Below are 24,340 nucleotides of genomic sequence, written 5' to 3'. Positions count from 1 at the left end.
AGTAGACCCATGAAGCAACTCCACCTTTTAATAAGATCATGGCTGAACTGATAATTCTCAACTCCACGTTCCTGCCTTTTCCCCATAACTGGTGATTCCCTTGCTGATGAAAAATTTGTATATCTCAATCTTCATTATTCCTAATGCCTTGACAGCCTACTCAGGTAAATAATTCCACAGGTTTACTACACTCTGATGGAAAGAATCCTCTTCATCTGTCCTCAATGAATGACCACTTATTCTGAGGTTATGTCAGCTGGCCCTAGACTCAGTCAAAAAAAGGAAACAACTTTTCCTCATCTAACTTGTCAAGCCCCCACATTAGTATCTTATGTGTTTCAATAAGGTCATCTCTAATTCTTCTAAACTCCAATGAGTACAAGCCCAACCAACTCAACCCCTGCTCATAAACAATCCCTCTATACCTCAGATCAACCAGTGAAACTTCTCTGAACTGCCTTATATGCCAGGATATTTTTCTTTAAATAAGGGGACCAAAAACTGCACACAGTTGTCCAGATGTAGTCTAACTAGTATCTTGGACAACTTTAGCAAGACCTCACAATTTTAAAAATGCAGTGGCTCAGTGGTTAGCTCTGCTGCCTCACTGCACTGGGACCTGGGTTCAATTTCATCCTCGGGCAGTGGTCCATGTAAAGTTTGCACATTCTCCCCATGTCTGCATGGGTTTCCTCTGGGTGCTCTGGTTTCCTCCCACTGTCCAAAGATGTGTAGGTTAGGTAAATTAGCCATGGTATCCAAAGATGTGCAAACTACGTGGATTAGCCATGGTATCTGGGCATGTGTAGACAAGATGGGAAATACAAGGACGGAGGTGGTGGTGGGGGATAGGGGTGGGGGAGTGGAGGATGGGGGGGTGGCGGGGGGAGGATAGGAGTTTGGGTAGAATGTTCCACAAGGCTCAGTGTGAACTCTCTGGGCTAAATGACCTGCTTCCACATGTGGGGGATTCTATGATTCCATTTGAAATAAAAGGCAACATTCTATTTGTACTCCATATTTCCATCCCGCTGAACTTGAATGCTAGCTTTTTTGTGATTCATTCACGAGGACCCCCGAATCCCTCTGTGCTGTAGCCCTCTGCAGTCTTTCTCCATTAAAATAACATTCAACTCTTCCATTCTCCCACATTATATTCTATTTTCTTTTGTCGACTGGCTTAACCTGTCTGTATCCCTTGATAGAATCTCTCACATCCTCACCACGTGTCTTCCCACCTATTCTTTGTGTCATCAACCAATTTGGTTACAGTACATTCACTTTTGTCCAAGTCATTACTGTATGGTGTATGTAATTGTGGATCTAGCCCTGATCCCTTTTCTGCCTTCTCTTCGTTAGCCAATCCTTTATCTGTGCTAACATGCTATCCCCAATACTTTGGCATCGTGTTAAGTAGCCTTATCTGCAGAACCATATCAAATGCCTTTTGGATATTACATCAACTTTGATTGCTCCTTTATCTATCCTGCTTGGTACTTTCTCAGATACCTATAATAAATTTGTCAAGCATGATATGCCCTTTATAAAGCCATGTTGACCCTGCTGGATCATTTCTTTCTAAATACTCTGATATTAGATCCTTTCTAACAGACTCTAACATTTTCCCAATGACAGATGTTATGCTAACTAGCCTATTGCTAACTTGCTTCTCATTCCCCTTTTTGAATAAGGGCATTACAATCCTCTGGCATTTTTCCACAAGCTTGGACGTTTACTACCAGAGCATACACTGCCATTGTAACTACTTCCTTGCTGGGACTTTGTGAATAAATTAGAATGGTTTCATGTCGAACAACAGTGATTACATGCCAAAGTAATTCAATGGCATGAATACCTCAATGCACTTCAGAACGTGGTAAGGTCGTGCAAGTCATTCTGTAAATCTTTCCTTGCATTAATTAAAGGGTGGCAATAAAGTGTTAAAAACACTGCCCACTACCAAAAGCGTGATGAATCCCTAAGCAGGAAATCATAATTTTGAGTCATATCTTCCCTTCTTCTCCAGCTGTTGGTAAGCTACACGATTGACATTTGTCCGTCAGATTCCAGAGCCAAAACCAGACCAATCTGAACTTCCAGCAACTCCTCTATTGATAACAGTTGAGTTATTTAGAATAGAGCAAGATCCTTAACCGCAGTGTTTGTTTTCTGTAAAGAGAGATGAAGAGATACAATCAATTCATTTGGTTACATTTCACATACACTTCTCAGGTCTCTCATTTAAGTTTATCAATTAAATATTTTAAAAAAACCTCATCTGCTCTCTTAGGTGGATGCAAAAAATCTCTCATACTATTTCAAAGAACAGCAAGGCAGATCTCCCATTGGCCTATAGCCAATATTTATTCATCAACCAACATAACTGAAACAGATTATCTGGTTCACTGGCCTCTGTGGGAACCTACATCGCACAAAATGTTTCATCTGCCTATAGTGACCACACTGCATTGTGGCACAATTGTATTGTCCCTATCTTTGAACCAGAAGGTCCTCAGGATATCATCATCAATAAGGTGTGAGGTAACAAATCCTAGTAGGTCCTTGACCACATTTAAAAAGTGTTTAATTTCATTTTGGAAAGGATGCTATAAAAAGTCTTTCACCTTTCTACCTTTGTGGAAATTCAGGCCTATATCTTCTGTCTTTTCATCCTTCCGGTCAAAGGTGACCATGTTCATGTTTTCATATAGCGTGTATCCTTTTCAATTCAATGGGAGAGTTAACACATTTCATTACATTGTTGTTTTAATTCTGGTGTTAAGCAAAAGAATCTCAAGAAAATGCTTTAAACATCTACCTGCTAACATTTTTATATTTAATGTACTTAGATTAATTTGTAACCAAATGCCAATAAATGGAAATACGGTTGGAATTTATTCCCATGTCAGGAGCGCAGAGTCAGGAGAATTTCTAGTTCTGCAAACCCGGCTCAGGAAAAAGCACGCCAGACAGTTGGAACTTTGTTCCAGGAGCTGAGTGATGACTAGGGCCAGGTGTGTTCCCTCGGGAAGCAGATCCTGGGGACTTCTGGATCTGGAAGCAAGATGTCCAATTGGTCTGCCTCAATGCCATTGGACTTCATCCCAGCTTTTGAAAACATCCCTTCAGCTCTCGCTCCCTCACAACCCTTCACCTCCACCCAATCCCATTGTCCCTCCCCATGCTTTCCATGCCAACTCCTGTCCACCCATGTGTCCCTGCACCCACCCTTTATCCTTATGCCCTTACCTCAGATGCATGCTGTGATGAAAAAGGATAACATCCTCAGTTCGTAATGAATAATTCACTATTTAAAATAAGCAGTCTCATGGATAAAACTAATTGACCACGTTTAACTTCCTTTCACAAATTAAAATCTGTTATTGTAACAAGTAATCGTATCACAAGCCTATTTCATAAGCACTTGTAGCTCTCAATAAAACTGGGAACTGCTGTGCATCATGCTGTGATAATGATAGGTTGTGGTATCAGTCACAGTTCCTCCGCTTTATGTTAACAGATCATGAAATATATTGCAATAACCTTTTGTGAAAATAAAAGCTTTCTCAAAACAAAAATTAAAAATGAGGAGATTTAAAATAACCTGACAGGTTGATGATTCACTTGACAGATTGATAGTACCAATAAGTTTATCCATTATATATGAACAATCATATCTACTCTTAACAAAACCTAACCAAACTGGTCCTCTCCTTCTCCAAAGAACTTTGACAACTTTATACTTTTCTTCTGAAAAGACTAAAGCCTGTCTGACTAGACTTGACAGAAGGAAGTGAACTTTAAAGTACAGTTACTTCTGTGAATCACAATATGAAAACTGCAACTTTTCCCCATCTTCCCTGCCCACATCAGCTCTCCTTTCCACCCCCATATGCAGAAAAAATGTAGAATGCTGTTTTCAGAAGTGGAGCTTTTAGAATACAGGCTCTGTCAGCCAACCCAGGGAATTATAGAGTCATACACAGTAACAGGTCCTTCTGTCCAACCAGATCATGCTGACTATAATCCCAAACTAAACTAGTCCCACCTCCTCACTTGGCCTATATCCCTCTCTTCATTCCCAGACTGATATTGGTATTCTGGCTGCACTAATCATTCTTTGAAAACTTTTGTATGTGTGCCATTGTCAATATAGACAGCCCGAGAGAGAGAGTTTCACTAAAAGAAGTGAACCTAGCCACTGCTGATAGGTTCAGATTGAAATCCTTGGCTGGGAGGGAGGACTGTCCCAGAGCAGGCTGATATATGGCCTCACTTCTCTCTGTCCTGTTCCTAAGGCCAAAATTGTAGCAATCATTGGAAAACAGGTCCATGCAACATTTGGTCTCTTCCAGCAGATATTGTGTGCTCAGCTAATACTGATTTGCACCAGGAATGGTTTTGTCACCATAAGACTGAACGCCAGAGACAATCTAGTTTTGGCTGTCCTGGCTCAGATCTTCTCCTTCTTGTGCTTTATCTGATGTATGTTTGCTTTTGAAGGTAACCAAATATATATTTTTATATTTGCGTCAGTGCAGTGACTTTGGGGAGGCTTCTCCCAGGACTACAAAATTCTTAACAATATTCCTAAGTGTAGTTCTTCATTTGACTCCATAAGAGCTGGGCTGGAGCTTTTCAAAAAAAGAATAATTTGGCCAGTGAAATTGCCCTGATTACTCACAAGAAGGTGGTGGTGAACAATTGAACTTCTATAGTTCATTGATATAGATAGAACCACAATGTCATTGGGAGGGAGCTCCTGGACTTTGACCCAGCGGCTCTGAGAGGATGGCAAAATATTTCCAAGTCAGGATGGTGTGTGGCTTTGAGGCAACTAGTGGATGGCGATGTTCCCAAGCATATGCTGCCTTTGTCCTCTTAGGTAGTACAAGGTTTGGAAGGTAGAGCCAAATGAACCTTGGTGAGATATTGCATAGCATCTTGTAGCTCTTACGCACTGCTGCCACTGTGTGTCAGTTGTGAAGGGAGTGAATGTTGAAGGTGGTGAATCGGGTACCTATCAAGCAGGTCACTTTGCCTTGGACAATGCCAAGCTTCTTGAGTGTCGTTGGAGCTGCACCCATTAAGGCAATTGGAAAATATTCCTTAGAAAAGGGCTATTCAGTCACTCAGGGGCTTTTGAAATCCACTTCTGCTTATCTCCAGTGTAAAACATCTCTTTTACCTGATCTTCCTGTTTGCAGGTTCATTGCTACAGCTGTCTGTTGATATACATCAATTGCTACATCATTCATCCATTACCACTGATCTTCTGACAGATAAATAATGGATGACAGAATCAGAATATACATAACTTAAAGGTGAAGTGGATTTTAGTGAGGGAGAGTACTGCATATCTCGCCTTACTCTCCTGCCCCAGCCCAACCTGGTCCAGTGGCAAGACTAGTCTAGGCAGCTGGAAATAGACCCAAATGCAATGGGTGACTAGAATATCTTCAGAATTACATCAGAAGCAAGCAAATAACTGTGCAAGAAGATCAGGTTTGAAAATATTGCTAACAGCAGGGATGGAGTTGCTTCAGCCATTATATCCTTGCAAACAGAATAAGGTAGAATTTGTGACAATGCATTGACAGAATTTTAAAAAATTGTTCTCCCTCCCAACTGAAAATTGGCACTACAGATTTTTAGTCTGTTACAAATTTCAATCACAGTTTGGCCCACTGTAAAGGAGCTGATTGTAACTTACAATTCAATTATCATTTATATGTGAGACCTATATTGATATTAATTTTTAATTTAATTGGTACTTAATTTTTCATGAATTATAGAGGGATAAAAGAAAATAATATGAAATAATTAAGGATTTGGGCTGCTTTTCTGATTGACCCCTGAATAGAAAAAACTACAAATCTGGTTCAACTAATCAAGTCATTGGCAAACGATCAGACAATGCAGCTGCACAGAAAAACGTAGCAGGCAACTTGTATTGATTTCTATCTCCAAAGCAAAGTGAGTCTCCTTTCAGTGATGAATGATAGGGGAGTGAAATGCTAACCCCTTGCACAACACACAAGCAAACTAGAGAAATCAGAATTTCATTATTGAAGTGAGTGTTGAATTTGTCGGTGTTTCCAAAAGTGTTTCTTGTCTAGGTGACCTATTTCCTCTTCAAAGTACAGTTGCTTCCATCACCCTACCATGAAATTTGATGCTGCTCCCTAATTGGTTTTAAAAGTGCGGATAAGAAATTTTACCTGGGATGATTCGGTAATTTTCTTCTAACCGGGACTATGCCTTAATCACGTGGCATAGCATTGATGAAAAGTCAATCAAGCAGTGTAAGATACTTTGCACAGACTGTCACAATAAAATATCAGACAAAGGCAATGGTCCACCAACCTTCTTTATAAGTTTATTATAACACATGAGGGCTCATGGAAAGACATGAATAATTCCTTTAAACATGCTTAATATAATGAAAAGTAACAAACAGCAGATTATAACACTGAGGGCCATCTATGTATGTTTATGAGTGAGTTAAATATACTTTCTTGTTTCACATACACTATTCCATCAGTAAAATGTTATTAACCCATAACATTATCAAATTCACCCAGCTATTCACAAGATATTATGAAACATTCAACAACTGAAAAATGTACCAACAAGGTTCCGTGCATCCAGTTTCTTTTAAAAATGAACAGGGTCAGGTCTTTGTTACCTCTCTGGAATCTATTAAATGATGGATAACACTTTTGTGATGTTGCACTGGAGGATAGATTACAATGAAGATGCTTGAGGTGATTAGTAAGATTTGGCGCTGCTTTTTGCTCTCAAAAAGCATACAAGTTCCAGTTTGCATTCATTTTGTGTGGGCGTCAAGACAAAATGAATGAGTTCTGCGCAATCAGTCAAAATAATATCGAAGTGTGAATTAATCTTTAGCATTAAACAGATTTCCATTAAAAACATTTTACCCTAAAAGACGAAATGGTGTTATTATTAAGGTGAAGGTTTTCTCACACTGTCATAGAACATAGAACATAGAACAATACAGCACAGAACAGGCCCTTCGGCCCACGATGTTGTGCCGAACTTCTAACCTAGATTAAGCACCCATCCATGTACCTATCCAAATGCCGCTTAAAGGTCGCCAATGATTCTGACTCTACCACTCCAACGGGCAGCGCATTCCATGCCCCCACCACTCTCTGGGTAAAGAACCCACCCCTGACATCTCCCCTATACCTTCCACCCTTCACGTTAAATTTATGTCCCCTTGTAACACTCTGTTGTACCCGGGGAAAAAGTTTCTGACTGTCTACTCTATCTATTCCTCTGATCATCTTATAAACCTCTATCAAGTCACCCCTCATCCTTCGCCGTTCCAACGAGAAAAGGCCGAGAACTCTCAACCTATCCTCGTACGACCTACTCTCCATTCCAGGCAACATCCTGGTAAATCTTCTCTGCACCCTCTCCAAAGCTTCCACATCTTTCCTAAAGTGAGGCGACCAGAACTGCACACAGTACTCCAACTGTGGCCTAACCAAAGTCCTGTACAGCTGCAACATCACTTCACGACTCTTGAATTCAATCCCTCTGCTAATGAACGATAATACTCCATAGGCCTTCTTACAAACTCTATCCACCTGAGTGGCAACCTTCAAAGAACTATGTACATAGACCCCAAGATCCCTCTGTTCCTCCACCTGACTAAGAACCCTACCATTAACCCTGTATTCCGCATTCTTATTTGTTCTTCCAAAATGGACAACCTCACACTTGGCAGGGTTGAACTCCATCTGCCACTCCTCAGCCCAGCTCTGCATCATATCTAAGTCCCTCTGCAGCCGACAACAGCCCTCCTCACTGTCCACAACTCCACCTATCTTCGTATCATCTGCAAATTTACTGACCCACCCTTCGACTCCCTCATCTAAGTCATTAATAAAAATTACAAACAGCAGAGGACCCAGAACTGATCCCTGCGGAACTCCACTTGTAACTGGGCTCCAGGCTGAATATTTACCATCTACCACCACTCTCTGCCTTCGACCGGTTAGCCAGTTTTCTATCCAATTGGCCAAATTTCCCTCTATCCCATGCCTCCTGACTTTCTGCATAAGCCTACCATGGGGAACCTTATCAAATGCCTTACTAAAATCCATGTACACTACATCCACTGCTCTACCCTCATCCACATGCTTGGTCACCTCCTCGAAGAATTCAATAAGACTTGTAAGGCAAGACGTACCCTTCACAAATCCGTGCTGGCTGTCCCTAATCAAGCAGTGTCTTTCCAGATACTCGTAAATCCTATCCCTCAGTACCCTTTCCATTACTTTGCCTACCACAGAAGTAAGACTAACTGGCCTGTAATTCCCGGGGTTATCCCTATTCCCTTTTTTGAACAGGGGCACAACATTCGCTACTCTCCAGTCCCCTGGTACCACCCCCGTTGCCAGTGAAGACGAGAAGATCATTGCCAACGGTACTGCAATTTCCTCTCTTGCTTCCCACATAATCCTAGGATATATCCCGTCAGGCCCGGGGGACTTGTCTATCCTCAAGTTGTTCAAAATGTCCAACACATCTTCCTTCCTAACAGGTATCTCTTCTAGCTTATCAGTCCGTTTCACACTCTCGTCTTCAACAATACGGTCCCTCTCGTTCGTAAATACTGAAGAGAAGTACTTGTTCAAGACCTCTCCTATCTCTTCCGACTCAATACACAGTCTCCCACTACTGTCCTTGATCGGACCTACCCTCGTTCTCGTCATTCTCAGGTTTCTCACATACGCATAGAATGCCTTGGGGTTATCCTTGATCCTATCCGCCAAGGATTTTTCGTGCCCTCTCTTAGCTCTCCTAATCCCTTTCTTCAGGTCCCTTCTGGCTATCCTGTATCCTTCCACTGCTCTGTCTGAACCCTGTTTCCTCAACCTTATGTAAGCCTCCTTCTTCCTCTTTACTAGACATTCAACCTCCCTCGTCAACCAAGGCTCCCTCACACGACCATTTCTTTCCTGCCTGATCGGTACATACATATCAAGGACACGTCGTACCTGCTCCTTGAAAAAGTTCCACATTTCCACCACATCCTTCCCTGACAGCCTATGCTCCCAACGTATGCTCCTCAAATCCTGTCTTACAGCATCGTAATTTCCCTTCCCCCAATTGTAAAATCTTCCTTGTTGTGCGCACCTATCTCTCTCCATAACCAAGGTGAAAGTCACAGAATTGTGGTCACCATCACCAAAATGTTCACCCACTAACAAGCCCACCACTTGTCCCGGTTCATTACCGAGTACCAAATCCAATATGGCCTCCCCTCTGGTTGGACACTCTACATACTGCGTTAGAAAAGCTTCCTGGACACACTGCACAAACACCGCCCCATCCAATCTACTTGATCTAAAGAGCTTCCAATCAATATTTGGGAAGTTGAAGTCGCCCATGACTACGACCCTGTGGCTTCTGCACCTTTCCAAAATCTGTTTCCCAATCTGTTTCTCCACATCTCTGCTGCTATTGGGGGGCCTATAATAAACACCCAACAAGGTGACTGCACCTTTCCTATTTCTGACTTCTGCCCATACTACCTCCAGAGGCAGATCCCCCTCAAACTTCCTTTCTGCAGCCGTTATACCATTTCTAATTAGCAATGCCACCCCCCCTCCTTTTTTACCACCCTCCCTAATCTTACTGAAATATCTATAACCAGGAACCTCCAATAGCCATTCCTGTCCCTCATCTATCCATGTTTCCGTGATGGCCACAACATCATAGTCCCAGGTACCGATCCACGCCTTAAGTTCACCCACCTTATTTCTGATACTCCTTGCATTGAAGTATACGCACTTGAGCCCATCTCTGTGTCCGCAAGTAGTCCCTGTCAGTGCTACCTTCTCCACAGCCTCCCTACAGTCTTGGGCATCCTGACACACAGCTAGCTTACTTGCTGGACTACAAGTCCGGATCCCATCCCCCTGCCAAATTAGTTTAAACCCCCCCGAAGAGTGCTAGCAAACCTACCCCCCAGGATATTGGTGCCCTTCTGGTTCAGGTGCAACCCGTCCTGTTTATACAGGTCCCACCTTCCCAGAATGCAGTCCAATTGTCCAAATATTGGAAGCCCTCCCTCCTTCACCATCCTTGCAGCCACGTGTTCAACTGCACTCTCTCCCTATTCTTTGCCTCTCTGTCACGTGGCACCGGCAACAACCCAGAGATGACGACTCTGTCTGTCCTAGCTTTTAGCTTCCAGCCTAACTCCTTGAGCTCTTGAATGACCTCCCCACCCCTCTTCCTACCTATGTCGTTAGTGCCAATGTGTACCACGACTTCTGGCTGCACACCCTCCCCCTTAAGTATTCTGAAGACACGGTCCGAGACGTCTCGGACCCTAGCACCTGGGAGGCAACAAACCATCCGAGAGTCTCGCCCATGTCCACAGAACTGCCTGTCCGTCCCTCTAACTAGAGAGTCCCCTATAACTAGCGCTCTCCTCTTCTCCCCCTTTCCCTTCTGAGTCTCAGAGCCACAGACCCCTTCACTGCAGCTTACACCTGCAAGGCTGTCCCCCCCAACAGTTTCCAAAGCTGTATACTTATTTTTTAGGGGAACGACCACAGGGGAACCCTGCACTGCTTGCTTCTTCCCCTTCCCACCTCTAACTGTTACCCAGCTACCTCTGTTCTCCGGCGTAACTATGTCCCTGTAGCTTCTATCGATCACCGTCTCAGCCTCTCGAATAATCCTCAGCTCATCCAGCTCCAGTTCCAGTTCCCTAACTCGTTCGATGAGGATCAGGATCTGACTGCATTTCCTGCAGACGAAGTCGGCAGGAGTATCAGTGGTCACCCCTACCTCAAACATCCTGCAGGAGGAACATTCCACCGCCTGCGCTGCCATGACTGTACACTTTGTCTCCAAAAACAAGAACACTGAGTCAATAACCTGTGGACTTTAAAGTTAGGTTAGAGGAGGAGGGTGGGAGGGAGGCCCTACGAAAGTAGGGCCTGGGGTCTAGAACACACCCACTCAAATAATAATCACTTACCTTCCCGCCCAGCTATGCGCTCCAACCTCACTTCCGCTGCCCGCTACAGGTAAGTAATTTTGAAACAAACTGTCTTACCTTAGCTGTAGTCTCCCGGGTTCGCTTTTCCTCGGCCGCTGCTCCCACTCAAATTTTTCTTTGGGACGTGAGTTTCAATATGGCCCAGTTAATCATGGTTCATATGGGTTTGACTTAGATATACCACAGTCAGCATCACATTATGGCACTTCTAAACTACTTCCATAAGTATGTGCTGAAAGTAGTTTAAAGCCAACAGATGTGAATTATATTGCTGCATTTTAAGTAATGTCACGTCAGGCAAAAAGGAGACCTGCCAAAGATACTTGTGAAGAGCTAATTTGACCAGGTTGAGCCACAGAATGTACATACTATATTGTTAACCAGTAGCCACCTGGATGATTAGGTTTGTTCCATATTTAAATATGAAATTTTTAAGACTGCCTTGTCTTGGCTGCGGTTAGAATATATTGCAGCCAGTGGGATGCTGCAGTGACATAAAACTTTTTCACCACCTTCCGTCCTGTTATATCGTTTCTAATAATGTAAGACTAAAATCTATAAGACTGTAAGTTGTAAGAGCAGAAGTAGGCCATTCAGCCCATTTAAACTGCTCTGCCATTCAGTCAGATCCCAACTGATCTGATCATTCTCAAGTTCACTTCCCCGTTTTTCCCTTTGCTTCTTTATTGATCTGTTTATGTCAGCCTTGAAAATACTTAACAACTCAGCCTCTACAACCCCATGTCATAGAGTCATAGAGATGTACAACATGGAAACAGACCCTTTGGTCCAACCCGTCCATGCCGACCAGATATCCCAACCCAATCTAGTCCCACCTGCCAGCACCCGGCTCATATACCTCCAAACCCTTCCTATTCATATACCCATCCAAATGCCTTTAAAATGTTGCAATTGTACCAGCCTCCACCACTCCCTCTGGCAGCTCTATACAAATTTACCTCTAGGAGATGAAATCCTTCCTCACCTCTGTCCTAACTGGGTGTCTCTTACTCTGAGATTATGCCTTCTGATCCCAAACTCTCCCAACAATGGCAAACAACCTCCCTGCATCCACAATGTGAATTACTCCCCTGAGAAGTTTGTATTATTAAATAAGGTCACCTTTTATTCTTATAAAAACTAATGAGTCGTGACCAACCTACTCAACCTTTTTTCATCAGACAATCATTCCATACCCAAGATCAACTGAGTGACCCCTTTCTGGATTGCCTCCAATACTGGTATATGTTTCCTTAGATAAAGGAACCAAAACTATATTGAGTTTGAGTTTGATTTATTGTTGTTACATGTTTTGAGATACAGAGAAAAGTGTTATTGTGTGTGTTATACATTCCAGATGTGGTCTAATTAGTGCCTTGTACAGTTTTAGCAAGACCTCCCTAGTTTTATACTCTGTTCCATTTGAAGTAAAGGCCAATGATCCATTTGCCTTCCCTATTATCTGCTGAACTTGGATGCTGTCTTTTTGTGATTTATGCATGAGGAACCCCAAATCCCGCTCTGCTGCAGCTCTCAGCAGTCTTGATTTAAATAACGCTTGGTTTCTTTGTTATTCCTGCCATAGAGCATAACCTCATATTTTCCAACATTGTATTCCCTCTTGCAGGTTTTTCTCCATTAGTTTAATGTCAATATTCCTCTACAGACTCTTGGTGTCATTCTTTCCACCTGCCTTCCCACCTATTTTTGTATCTTCCTCTTATTTTTGTATCTTCCTCAAATTCAGCTAAAATATATTCACTTTTCTTATCCAAGTCATTAATGTGTATTGTAAACAACTGTGGGTCTCAGTGCTGATCCCAGTGGCACACCACTACTTACAAGTTGTTATTCTGAAAATATCCCCCTTCCTTACCACAACTCTTTGTCTGCTATTAGTTAGCCAACCCTCTATCTGTGCTAGTATGCTATTTCCAAACCATGGGCTCTTATTTTATTTTAATGTGTGGTACCTTATCAAATACCTTCTGAAAATCCAAATATATTTTGTTCACTGCTTCCCTTTTATTTATCCTGCTTGGTATTTCCTCAACATTTTCTAGTAAATTTGTCAGGCCTGGTTTCTCTTCATGAAGCAATGTTGACTCTGCTTGATCATGTTACATATTTCTAAATGCTCTGCTATTTTCTCTTTTCAAAGTTTGGTAGAAGATTTGTAGCTCGGGTGCTCGTTGTTGTGACTCTGTTCGCCGAGTTGGGAATTTGTCTTGCAAACGTTTCGTCCCCTGTCTAGGTGACATCCTCAGTGCTTGGGAGCCTCCTGTGAAGCGCTTCTGTGCTGTTTTCTCCGGTATTTACAGTGGCCTGTCTCTGCCACTTCCGGTTGTCAGTTCAAGCTGTCCACTGCAGTGGCCGGTATATTGGGTCCAGGTCGATGTGTTTGTTGATAGAGTCTGTGGATGAGTGCCATGCCTCTAGGAATTCCCTGGCTGTTCTCTGTTTGGCTTGCCCTATAATGGTAGCGTTGTCCCAGTCGAATTCATGTTGCTTGTCGTCTGTGTGTGTGGCCAGTAAGGATAGCTGGTCGTGTCATTACGACCTGAAGCACTTCACAGGAGGCTCCCAAGCACTGAGGATGTCACCTAGACAGGTGACGAAACGTTTGCAAGACAAATTTCCAGCTCGGCGAACAGAGCCACAACATTTTCTCTTTTATAACAGGTTCTAATATTTTCCCCAAACAGTTGTTAAATTAATTGGCCTATAATATATTGTCTCCTTCCCCTCATGAACAGAGGTGATACTTGGCAGGTTTCCAATCCACTTGGCACTATCCAGAATCTAAGGAGTCTTGGAAGATTACTACCAGTGCATCTCTGTATTTGTAACTACTTCCTTTAATATCCTAGGATGCATCCCATTAGGTCCAGGGGACTTATCAGTCTTTAGCTATGTTGGCTTTCCCAGTCCTTTTCTCTAGTGGTAGCCACCGCATTTATTTCCTCTCCTCTTTTTTTGCCCCCTGAATATTTAGTAATTTTGGAATGCTTCTACAATGAAGACTGATGGAAAACATTTTCAACTCTGCTGCCATTTTCTGGTTTCCCATTATTATTTCCCAACCTCATTTTCTGAGAAACCTTTGTCCACTTGGATCTCTCTTTACCCTTTTGCATGTTTGAAGAAACTCTTGATATTATTTGCAAGTTTACCATTTAAGTTTGCTTTCTCTCTATTATTTTCTTGTTCATCTTTTGTTGGTTTCTTATTCTATTCTATTGGCTTACCACTAATCTTTGCTATTTTATATGTTTTTCTTCAATTTGATGCTATCTTTAACTTCCCTAGTTAACCATGGTTGGTTTATTCCCATCTTAGAATCCCTCTTCCTCACTGGAATGGATTTTTGCTAAGAGCTATTACCCTAAATGTTTCCATTGTTCCTCAATCATCTTTTCTGCTGAACACCTTTCCTAACCCACTCCAGCTAAGTCTGCCCTGATTCCTTATTTAAGCTGAGGACAGCTGTTTCCAACTCATGTTTCTTCCTCTCAAACTGAATGCTAAATATTACTATGTTGTGGTCACTGGTCTCTTGGAGATCTTTTATCCTAAGACCATTTCTTAAACCTGCCTCAGTACACATATTACCATATTCAAAAAGTCTGATCATTAATTGAATCCAAAATATATTGTTCTAGGAAAATCTTCCAAATAGAGTCTATGAATTCTTTTTCATGGCCACCTTTGCCAATTTGATTTTCCCAATCCAAAAGAAGATTACACTCACTCAATTAATTTCCTGCAGATTTTTCATATGCCTTCATTATTTCCTGATTTATTCTTTGTTCAACTGCATAGCTACTGTTAGGGTGTCTGCCAGTTATTAATGTTGTTGTATTTCTTACCTTCACATACGAATTCTACATATTCCAGACCAAGATCATGTCTTGCTATTATAGTTACTCCATCCCATTCTAACCAAACTGTTCCAACAGGCTTCCCCTTTTCGGTCCTTTCAATAAGTCACACGTCCCTGAACATCTAATTCCCATTTGATCTCCTTATGACCATATCTCCCTAAGGGGTGTAAGATTGAACTCATTGACCTGTATTTGTGCTGTTAATCCATTTATTTAATTCTAAACACCATGTTGTTTGCATGAGAACAAACGTACCCCTTTAAATTTAAGCTCACATCAGCAAGAAATGGTCAAAAACATATTGGCTTCACAGTATTTCAGCTGTTCATAACTTAATGTTTTCCAAAGCATATGTTGGAGGTTCTCAATTGGACTTTATGCTATTTTAATATTTTATTTTAAAATGTTTTCTCCAATTAAAGATCTTTTTGTTACAACAGTCTGTGTGGTCCCACATGCGAGTACTTTTAGCACTTGGTGTAACAACCTAGTGGAAACTCATTACAGCCATGTAATGAATACTTAGAAACTTGAATTTTTATGTCATTCAATTAAATAAACTTTTCTGATTGACAAGATATGGAAGTATGCAGTGTATTATCACTGGTACTAACGTACACAGATAAAATTCTGCTCTGTGTGCATCTTTCCAATGAATTCTGCGTGGTCTTTCTCTTTTTGTTCATATGTTCTTTTGTTTCCGTTTTTTTGAAAATAAATCTGTAATATCCCAGCTTTGAACTCTTATTCCCGGCATTGCTCTATTATCTTGTAGCTTTGATCTCTGCATCTCTCGGCTCTGTTCCCTATTTCCAGGCTCTATCCCACAATCTGTCTTAACATTCCTACTTTTTGATGGATGTTTTTTTTTTGATACAGCGATGGTTTATATTCCAAAATTGAATTGTTTTGGTCTTGAAAGGGGAATTGTAGTGTGGCATGTACAAAGGTTGATACAGACAGCTCTCTTAATTTAATGAAACAGCAGCCTGAAGCTCTATCATGTTGGATCTCTCAGACAAGTGCTACATTCATATCGAGTTAATTCCATCATATTCCTTTTGGATCACCCATGGTGTTGCTCATGATGAGTCACAGGTTAAAGTGTGAGGTTAGTTTATGATTTATATCAAATTGAAGGAGTTGAATTCCATGCTGTTGTCTGCACTTCAGCAGCATACAAACGGAGCAAGACAAATGGATGGTAAGCATTTTTACCATCAAAACTCTTCCCCAAATTCCATCATTGCAATCAGCCCACTGAGTCCCAACAGCACTCATTTGCACACACCACAGCAAGGGAAAGTAATGCAGTTTGTACCTGGTTATAAACTTCAGTTTTACTCTGAGTAACTTGGACTATTATAAGATGCAGCAACTGATCATGACAAAAGTGCAGAGCTTATGAAACACAAAAGTCTAGAAATTACAAATTTACATTTTGGCAGCTGAATGATGGCCCTTTCAAAACATTTGTTATTGGGTGTTTCAGCCTGCAGATAGCTAGCTTTCCTATCAACTTTCCATTGCATCTGATACCCAGTAAATTTGCAAACAGTCACAGAGTCATTGAGATGTACAGCATGGAAACAGACCCTTTGGTCCAACTCATCCACGTCAACCAGATATTCTAACCTAATCTAGTCCCATTTGCCAGCATTTAGCCCATATCCTTCTAAACCCTTCCTGTTCATATATCCATCCAAATATCTTTTTCGTATTGGAATTGTACCATCTTCCACCACTTCCCCTGGCAGCTCATTCCATACATGCACCACCCTCCGTGTGAAAAAGTTGCCCCTTAGGTCCCTTTAAAATTTTTCCCTTTTACCCTAAACCTATGCCCTCTAGTTCCAGACTCCCCCATCCCAGGGAAAAGATGTTGTCTATTTATCCTATCTAAGTCCCTCTTGATTATAAAAGCCTCTATAAGGACATTTTGGTTGTGCAGAACATAGAGTCATACAGCACAGAAACAGACCCTTTAATTCAACCAGTTCATGCCGATCATAATCCTAAACAGAACTAGTCCCACCGGCCTACTCCAAGCCCACATCCTTGCAAATCCTTCCCATTTGATGAACATAAAATTCACATGCCAAAAATAAATGAGGCAACCATTTAAGAAATGTACACTTAATCACTGCATTGCCCCATGGGTATCTGTCCTGGTAACACATGCCCAATCAAATTCAGATCATTGATCCCTACTAGTCTTTATTTTCTTATACTGAACCATTATATCATTCAATTTGCAACATCCTCTCTTATTCCAGAAGCTGTCACTTCTGTTAAATGTATAGTTACAATCAAAACCTCTCAGATACAGACTTTAAAATGATTAAAGAGAGGCAAGGATACTTTATGAGATGTAGGGAATTATCAGTTCTGAAACCATACAATGAAACTGCGTGGAAAGAGAAAAGAATTAAGATATAGAACTAGGAAGAGCTGATTAATTACTTGAGCATTGTTAATAAAAAGACAAATTTTGTCAAACATTTTCATCTTGCGCTTATCAGGGCATATGCAAGAATATTATGAGAAAACACTGGAAGGTAAAATAAGGCAAAAACCAAAGGCATTTTATAATTATATTAGGGGAAAGAGAATGACCAGGAAAACAATAGAGTCTGTCTTTGAGATATAAGTGGCAAACTGAACTGGAGGACATCAATGAGTGTTTTACATCTATGTTCACAACAGAGAAAAATGATAGGGATCAAAAGCAGGGAAGAGGATTGTGATATATTTGAAAATACTGCAATTAAGAGGGAATATTTATTAAATTTCTAATGAGAATAAAATTGGATATGTCTCCAGGCCCAGATGAGAGGTTGCTGTGGGAGGCAAGAGAGAAGATTGCTGGAGACATGACATTAATTTTTAAATCCTCTCTGGACACAGGAGACGTATACAGTAGACATTTAATAAAGTATCATTATTCAGAAAGATCTTAGAGAGAAACCAAGGAACTATACAAAATTAACCTCCACTTGAAGATGCAATGATTACTCAAGGATCATCAACATGGCTTGGCAGGGGGGAGGGGGTTTGGGGAGCACCATCAGGTTTGATTGAGTTTTTCAAGGAGATGACTAGATGTATCAATGAGGGAAGTGCAGTGGATGTAGCCTACATGTACTGCAGTAAAGCTTTTGAAAAGCTCTCACGGGAAACTGGTGAAGTGCTAAGAGTCCATGGAATCCAGGGTAATTTGGCAAGTTGGATGTAAAACTGGTTTAATAATAGGAGGCAGATGGTGATGGTTGAAGGTTGTTTTTGTGACTGGAAGCCTGTGTCTGATGGTACATCACAGAATTCAGTGCTGGGTCCTTTACTGTCTGTAGTCTACACAAATCTAACAGGTTTGATCAGTAAGTTCGCAATGACATGAAAATTGGTGGTGTAATAATTAATAAGGAGGAAACACTTAGACTGCAGGATTATATGGATATTCATTAACAGCTTGGATATGACATAAAAAGTCAAATATCCAAGTTTGCTAAGAACATAAAATCGGATAGTATTGTAGATAGCATTGATGACAGCATAGAATTACAAGAGGATAGTGATTGATTAGATGAATGGGTAAAGCTGTGGCAGATGGATATCAATATAAGTGAGTGTAAGGTTATCCATTACAGACTGAAAAATGATAGATCAGGGTATTTTTAACAAAGTTAAATACAGTGGATGTCCAGCAAGATTTGGGGGTTCAGGTGCATAACTCTTCAAAATGCCACAAACAGGTGCAGAATATAGTCAGGAAAGCAAATGGAAAACAGGCCTTCATTTCTAAAGAGGTGAAATATTGGAATGCAGACTTTATACAATGAGTTAGACAAAACTTAGAGTATTATGAGCCAATGTGGGTGTCACACCTTAGGAAGGATATTTTGATTTTGGAGGGAGTTCAATGAGGGTTTACAAAGATGGTACCTGGTCTTCAGGGGTTAAATAGTGAGGAGAGATTAGACAAATTAGGCCTTTATTCTGTAGCATTTAGAAAGTTAAGGGGTAATCTAATCAAGGTCTTCACAATATTAATAGGAAAAGATAGAGTAAATAAAGATGAATCTTCAACCAGTGGAAATAATTTAAGAACTGGGGGGGTGGGGGGGTTGCGGAAGTTGGTCTATGAATTAGAGCCAGACCATCCAGGAGAGGTGATAGAAAGGAATTCTACTCTCAAAAGGTAATAGAAGTTCCGAACTCTCTTCCCCAAATGGCTGTTGATGCTAATGTAATTGTTAAATTTAAATCTGAGATCGATTTTTTTTAATTAAGCAAGGATATCCAGGGATATAGGCTCAAGACAGGCTTATGCAGTTAGGCCATGATCTTATTGAATGTTAGGATAGGCTCAAGGGTCTAAATGGTGTATTTCTGTTCCTATGTTCATATGGGCTGGTCAGATGCAAGAATAATGGCAAATGGAATTTAATCCTGAAAACTGTGAGTTGATGCATTTTGGGAAGAAGGTAGTAGTAGGACCCTAAGAAGTCCAGAAGATTAGGGGACCTTGGTGTGCAAACCCTTAGATCCTTGAAGGGAGCAGGATAAGTGGATAAGGTGATTAGATTAGATTACTTACAGTGTGGAAACAGGCCCTTTGGCCCAACAAGTCCACACCACCCCACCGAAGCGCAACCCACCCATACCCCTACATCTACCCCTTACCTAACACTACGGACAATTTAACATGGCCAATTCACCTGACCTGCACATCTTTGGAGCGTGGGAGGAAACCGGAGCACCCGGAGGAAACCCAAGCAGACACGGGGAGAATGTGCAAACTCCACACAGTCAGTCGCCTGAGGCGGGAATTGAACCCAGGTCTCTGGCGCTGTGAGGCAGCAGTGCTAACCACTGTGCCACCGTGCCGCCCACCAAAGAATCCCATATGCAGAGTAAGTATCCCATATGCCTTCTGCATATGGGATACTTACCTTTTTCAGTAGAAGCTTTGAATACAAGAGCCAGGAGGTTATGATGGAGGTGTATAAGACATTATCCAGGCCATAGCTCAAGTACTGTTTGCAGTTCTGATTGCCACATGATAGCAAGAACACGTTTGCACTTGAAAGGGTATCAGAGGAGATTCACCATAATGGAGCAATTTATCTATGAAGAGAGGCTGAATAGACTGGAGTTGTTTCCGTTAGAGCAGACAAGGCTGAAGAGGATTTCATTGAGGTGTACAAAATTATGAGAGCCATGGATAATGTATGGAGGAAGAAACTTCTCCTCCTCGTTGAGGTATTAATGATGAAGGGGCATAGATTTAAGGTAAAGGGCAAAAGGTTTAGAGGGACTTAAGGAAGACTTTTTGTCACCAGCATGTTTGGAACTTACTGATGGAAAGGATGGTAGAGGCAGGAGCCATCACAACATTTCAGAAGCATTCAATGATCACTTGAAGTGTCGCAGCATGCAAGGATATTGGCCAAGTGCTGGAAAATAGGACTAGAATAGATCAATGGTTGATGACTGGTATGGACATGAAAGGCTACTTTCTGTGCTGTAAAACTCAATGATTCAAAACTATTTTTCATCCAATTTACTTTACTATCCCCATCAATATTATGACTTATGCATAAGTATGGTTAGGGCCTCATACATTGTCAAAGTACACAATCTCCTTAATTGGCCACTGATATTGGTATTGATCTAAGCATTTCAAAGTGTGATACCCGTGTTTTCCTGGAAATAATGTTATTTTTCAGTTCCATCACAAGAATTTGAGGTCTAATTTAACACTCGACCAATATCCCAACAGAAAATCATTAACTTATCATAGACTGTCGAACTTTACTGATCCTTACATCTTGCATTTACAGTCCATGGAGTGGTAATCAGAGGGAGAAATTCCATGTAATGAATTGTAAATAGCAGCGTGTATTTCTTTGGACGTGGGAAGACCATTTGGAGATTAATGTGAATTTCCTAAAAGGACCCAGAATCTCCCTTCCTTAATCTCCATGTTGCAACAGTCAAAGCAAATATTTGAATCATAATGCTGCAGTACTCCAATCCCCAGGAATATCTGGGGTTCCACAGTCAAAAAGGTTGCAGATACAGATTAAGTGATTTGTTTTGCTTTAAAGTTATGGGGATGGAAGCAAAATTAGACTATTTTACTTCTTAACGTCATGGTCTTCTATCTACCATCATCAGTGGTCCCTCGCAGATAATGATGACTGTCTTCCACTCTCAGGGTGAGTCTGTAGATGGCTGTACAGACTGATGTGGCTACCGCAGGCTCTGTTAACTTTGGGGCAGATGGTGGTCACAGGAAGGAGGAGGTGGGTTGTTGAGATGGTAGAGCGCTCCTTTTGCTGTTTTCACCTGAATTCTGCTCCAGGTGCTTGACGCCTACTCAGATGCTCCTGTTCCACCTTAAAAGGTCTTGGGCCTGTGATTCCCAGGTGTCTGTGGGAATGCCCCACTTTACCAGTGAGGCCTTGAGGATATCACTGAAGTGCTTCCTCTGCCAGCCTGGGGCTCGCTGCTGTTTTGGAGCTGGGAGTAGAGCACCAGCTCGGGGAGTCTTGTGTTGGTCATGTGGATGCCATCGTAGCCAACCAAGGGTGGTCAGTGCCTCGATGCTGGAGATGTTAACCTGGTCAAGGATGCTGGTGTTGGTATGTCTTTCTTCCCAGTGGATTTGCAGGATCCTGCGGAGGTAGAGTTGATGGTACTGTTTCATTGCCTTGAGGTGTTTATTGTAGACAGTCAATGTTCAGAGGAAACTGGGAACCACCAGATCTCTGTAAAACATGAGCTTGGTGTTGGATCTCATGCTGTTGTTTTCAAACACCCTTTTCCTCAGGTGGCTGAAGGCTGTGCTAGCACACCAGAGGCATTGCTGGATCTCTTCATCAATAACTATTTACAGTCAACATGAATCACAAAGTGCTCCAGTCACCGAGTCATAAAGATGTACAGCATGAAAAAAAAACCCTTCAATCCGACTTGTCTATGTCGACCAGATATCCTAAATTAATCTAGTCCCATTTGCCAGCATTTGGCCCATATCCCGCTAAATCTTTCCTATTCATATGCCCATCCAGATACCTTTTAAATGTTGTAATTGTACCAGCCTCCACCACTTCCTCTGGTAGCTCATTTCATACCCGTACCACCCTTTGCATGAAAAGTTGCCCCTTAGGTCTCTTTTAAATCTTTCCATTCTCACCCTAAACCAATGCCCTCGAGTTCTGAACACCCCCAACCCAAGGAAAAGACCTTGTCTATTTACTCTATCCATGTCCCTCATGATTTTATGAACTTCTAGAAGCCTCCGATGCTCCAGGGAAAACAACCTCAGCCTATTCACCCTCTCCCTATAGCTTAAACCCTCCAACCCTGGCAACATCCTTGTAAATCTTTTCTGAGTCCTTTCAAGTTGCACAACATCCTTCCTATAGGAGGAAGACCATAATTGCACACAAAATTCCAAACGTGGCCTAACCAATGTCCACAACATGACCTCCAACTCCTATACTCAATACTCCGACCAATAGAGGAAAGCATACCAAATGCCTTCTTCACTATCCTATTGACCTGCGACTCTACTTTCAAGGAACTATGAACTTGCACTCCAAGGTCTCTATGTTCAGCAACACTCCTCAGGACCTTACTATTAAGTGTATAAGTCTTGCTCTGTTTTCCCTTTCCAAAATGTAGCACCTAACATTTATCTAAATTAAACTCCATCTCCCAGATGATTGGCCCATCTGATCAAGATCCTGTTGTACTCTGAGGTAACATTCTTCGCTGTCCACCAAACCTCCAATTCTTGTGTCATATGCAAACTTACTAACTATACCTCCTATGTTCAGGTCCAAATCATTTATACAAATGATGAAAAGTAGTGGACTTAGCATTGATCCTTTTGGCACACCACTGATCACAGGCTTCCAGTCTGAAAAGCAACCTTCCACCACCACCCTCTGTCTTCTACCTTTGAGCCAGTTCTGTATCCAAATGGCTAGTTCTCCCTGTATTCCATATGATATAACCTTGCTAACCAATCTGCCATGAGGAACCTTGTTGAATGCCTTACTGAGGTTCATATAGATCACATCCACTCCTCTGCCCAAATCAAACCTCTACATTACTTTTTCAAAAAACTCTGTCTTGTTTGTAAGACATGATTTCCCACAACACAAAGCCATGTTGACTATCCCTAATAAGTCCTTGCCTGTCCAAATACATGAAAATCCTGTCCCTCAGGATTTTCTCCACCACAGTCAAGCTCACCGATCTATAGTTCCCTGGCTTTTCCTCACCACCTTTCTTAAATAGTGGCACCACGTTAGCCAATCTCCAATATTTCACCTGTGACCATCAATGATCCAAATATCTCAGAAGAGGCCCAACGATCACTTCCCTAGCTTCCCATAGAGTTCTGGGATACACCTGATCCGGTACCCAGGATTTATCCAGCTTTATGAAATTTAAGACATCCAACAACTCCTTCTCTGTAATATGAACATTTTTAAAGATGTCACCATCTATTTCCCCACATTCTGTATCTTACATGTCCTTCTTTGCAGTAAACACTGATGCAAAATATTAATTTAGTATCTCCCCCATCTCCTGTGGCTCCACACAAAGGCTGCCTTGCTGATCTTTGAGGGGCACTACTCTCTCCCTAGTTACTCTTTTGTCCTTAATGTATTTATAAAATCCCTTTGAATTCTCCTGAACCATTTTTGCCAAAGTTATCTCATGTCCCCTTTTTGCCTTCCTGATTTCCCTCTTAAGTATACTCCTACTGCCTTTATGTTCTTCTAAGGATTTATTCCATCTCTGCTGTCTATACCTGACATATGCTTCCTTCTTTTCCTTAGCCAAAACCTTAATTTCTCCAGTCATCCAGCATTCCCTATATCTGCCAGCCTTGCCTTTCAGCCTAATGAAACGTATTGTCTCTGGACTCTCGTAATCTCATTTTTGAAGACTTCCCATTTTCCAGCCATCCCTTTACCTGCAAACATCTGCCTCCAATCAACTTTTGAAAGTTCTTGCCTAATACCATCAAAATTGACCTTACTCTAATTTAGAACTTTAACTTTTAGATCCTGTCTATCCTTTTCCATCACTGTTGTAAAATTATGATCGTAGGCCCCAAAGTGCTCCCCCATTGATAGCTCAGTCACTTGCCCTGAGGAGGTCAGGTTTTGCACCTTCTGTAGTAGGTACTAAATCAGAAAATTCTCTTCTACATATTTAAATTCCTCACCATCTAAATTCTTAACTCTATGGCAGCCCCAGTCTATGTTTGGAAAGTTAAAATCCCCTACCATAACCACCCTATTATTTTTACAGATTACTGAGATCTCCTTACAATTTCCTCCTGACTACTGGGGAGTCTATAGCACAATCCCAATAA

Source organism: Chiloscyllium punctatum, chromosome 39, assembly GCF_047496795.1.
Source record: "Chiloscyllium punctatum isolate Juve2018m chromosome 39, sChiPun1.3, whole genome shotgun sequence".
In the NCBI taxonomy this organism is placed as follows: domain Eukaryota; kingdom Metazoa; phylum Chordata; class Chondrichthyes; order Orectolobiformes; family Hemiscylliidae; genus Chiloscyllium; species Chiloscyllium punctatum.
This window is presented reverse-complemented; position numbering follows the sequence as displayed.